The sequence below is a fragment of the Microtus pennsylvanicus genome, chromosome 2, assembly GCF_037038515.1.
Source record: "Microtus pennsylvanicus isolate mMicPen1 chromosome 2, mMicPen1.hap1, whole genome shotgun sequence".
Lineage (NCBI taxonomy): Eukaryota > Metazoa > Chordata > Mammalia > Rodentia > Cricetidae > Microtus > Microtus pennsylvanicus.
Genome location: NC_134580.1, coordinates 109142539 through 109145691, shown reverse-complemented (window position 1 = coordinate 109145691; position 3153 = coordinate 109142539). Strand labels below are relative to the sequence as shown.

At 47.1% G+C, this 3153-nt stretch overlaps 1 pseudogene; it reads right to left on the bottom strand.

The window, feature by feature from the left end:
- Positions 1-344: 344 nt before the first annotated feature.
- On the bottom strand, positions 345-1630 carry LOC142845073 (BTB/POZ domain-containing protein 10 pseudogene; annotated as a pseudogene).
- Positions 1631-3153: the final 1523 nt, after the last annotated feature.

Here is a 3153-nt window from a genome sequence, read left to right as displayed (position 1 = left end):
TATTCTGCATTTTATCTGGGGCATGATGAGTATCAATCCCCAGCTGCCAATTCCCACGACTTCCGAGAAGACCAAGATGTGTGAAAAAGGACTGTCCCCATACAAAGAACCAATTTCACAAACCTACTGGTAAGCAAATGCATTTATAGAACTGGAACCAGGATGCTAAAGTTGTACTCATTAAAAAAAAAAACATTCAGCTACCTTTGGTCTTTAAAAAAGCCTACACTGCAGTATCCTAAACATGTGCATCTCACAATGAAGAAAAGTGGCCTCATGGTGCAGAATGAGGAATACAACGTCTCTGTGAAGAGTAGCATGCTCTGGTTTCAGGAACAGCAGCATCACAGTATTGGATTCTGTGCATCAGGATCGAGGTCATTAATGCCCAAGGCAGGGTGGCTGGGGAGGATCTCCAGCTCATCCACCTGTGGAGTAGGGTGCATGACTACCAGCTGGTCCTGGGGAATGTCTGAGGCAGGCGCCGCCAGGTTGGTGATAGATTTACTCTCTTCACACACTGAAAGTCTACATGCCGACTCTTTCCTTCTTCCTTCTCCCAGGACATTCGAATAAAGGGTCTTTGGACGTAGTTGTAAATGACTTCGGGGCGACCTCCTGGCCTTTTCTTTACTTTTTCTTTGTAGGTAGGATAGCCTTCAATTCCCAATCTAATCTTCTTAAGACCCCTCTCCTTCAAAACTGATTTGGCCACATCTCTGTTTTCAATGTACTTGAAAAATCTATATAATTTTGTGCTATAGATAATTTGTGAATATTCCTCTCCCATCTGTGGTGGATACTCCTCATCCCAATCAACCACATCATCATCTGTAAGCACCGCTATATGGCACTCTCGTTCCCCACTCTGGGCGCTCGCTACCATGAGAGGGAGGATCATTTCTTCCAGATAAAATTCAAATCGCCTACGAGCACCATCGTTTGATAACTCATGCATAAGGGCACAGAGATCTCTACATTTAATTGTACTGTATTCAAAAGAGACACAAAGGTAATCGCATGCTTCTCTCAGCTCAGGAATAGATATGCCATCAGGACAGCGGATGATTCCTGTCTTATAGTAATCCAAAATAGCTTGAAACACAGTAGAACCGATTCCTTCTGCCACCTCATACTCTCCCTTTTCATTAGCACATTTGAGATTATGTTCTCGGCCAGATCCAAACATCCTGCCCAGCATTGTATTTGGCCGTGCAGTGAAAATGGCCGGGTCCACGACAAATCTGGTGTTATCAACTATCAGTGTCACTCGCTCGGATGTCCTCACGCTCGGCGTGCCTTCTTTTGCGTTCTCATACACAAACACCATCTCCCCGGATGTCGTAGAGCTACCATCTGAGCTCCGCTGACTGCTGTTTCTGCTGCTGCTCCCATCGCTGCTCACGGAGCCATTCGGGGACGCTCTTTGAGGACGAGGACTGCTTGGATGAGACGAACTATGATCTTTTTCTCGTTCAACATAGTGCTGTCGTGTTGGTGAAGTCACATTTCGAATACAAGGAGTAAGCTGACACTCTGCTCGCTCATGAGATGAATCTCGTGATCTGTCACTTGACCTTCGTCTATCTCTTGATCGCCCGTGGCCCCCACTAGCACCATGAAGACTCATTTTAGTCTGGTCGACTCCTCTCTTAGCAACACGTGAGGCAGTACCAGTTAGACGTGTAGGTGTTCCATTTTCTTCTCCCTCATAGAGGTCCAGCCCGCTCAGATAAACCGCCCTATTGTGATGCGCCCTCTTCGGATTGTCGGATTGTCGCTGCAGAGGCCCAAAGATGACAGGAAAGGGGCGGGGCACGGGGTTACTCTGCCCTGTGGGCCACAAAGACGAGAAGAAGGCCTCACTTCCCCAGCCTACTCAACCGGATCCCTCCAGTGCTAGGTTTGAGGCCGCTGCTCCACCAGCTGCGCCTATCAGAGCCTCCCAGGCAGGTTGTAGGCCTGCTCCTCAGCTGGCCACTCAGCTTTTTATTACACCAATTACAACAACACATCTTCCCACAGTGAACAAATACCCAAAACACTCGAAGGAAAGCCTTACTTAATGGAATGGATTGTGCAGAAGAGAGAAGAATATCAGGACTTAAAGTAGAAGATCTAGACAAAGTAGGCAAAGAATATGAGAAACCCACGGAAAAGACCAGACAGGAAATGTGGGACACCATGAAAAGATCAAACCTTCAAATTATATACATAGGGAGAGAGAAGAATTCCAAGTCAGTTGTGTAGACCAGACCTTCAACAAAATGATAGAATAAAACTGTCCCAAACTAAGGAAAGACACACCCATACAGCTATAAGAAGTATGCAGAACTCCAAAAAGACAAAAGTTTTCACACCATCTCACAGTAAAGCACCAAGTATACATAACAAAGAAAGTGCATTGGAAGCTGCAAGAGAAGACTCAAGTCACGTATAAAGGAAAACACATCAGAACAACAGCTGGTTTCTTTCTTCCTTCCTCCCTTTCTTTATTCCTTTCTTCCTATTTATTCTTTCTTTTTGGTTTTTTGAGACAGGGTTTCTCACTGTAGCTTTGGAGCCTGTCCTGGAACTATCTCTTGTAGACCAAGCTGGCCTCGAACTCACAAAGATCTGCCTGCCTTTGCCTCCCGAGTGCTGGGATTAAAGGCATGCGCCACCACCGCCCGGCTAACATCTGGTTTCTTCATGGAAACTGTGAAAGCCAGAATACCTTAGAGCAATGCATTCCAGTCCTAAAAGACCATGCTGACTAACCTGGACCAGGTATCATGAAAGGTGAGATTATAAGGCTGAGTAATGTATTGGAATGGCTTTTTGAAAGAGGTAGATTTAGACACACAGGACCCCAGTTTTTGTTCTACATGGGAGAGTTCTGAGAGGGAGAAGGGGACGTGTACCCTAACCAGTCCATCTACACTGGCCACGTCTTGCAACAAAAGAGCTGCTGCTGGCTTGTCTTGGACAGGGTTGGGTTCCATAGCAGCATGTGAGCGTGTGAGAGGAGGGGTAAGGTGGGTGCTAGAGCCAGGCGGCTGTTGCGGCCTGGCACTGGAGAGGAGGAATGATCCAGTGGGGGAGATCTGAGGAGGGCAGCGGAGCCTGTGCGGGTGCGAGCGGAAAGAGGGGGTGAGGCAGGGCAAGCTGGCA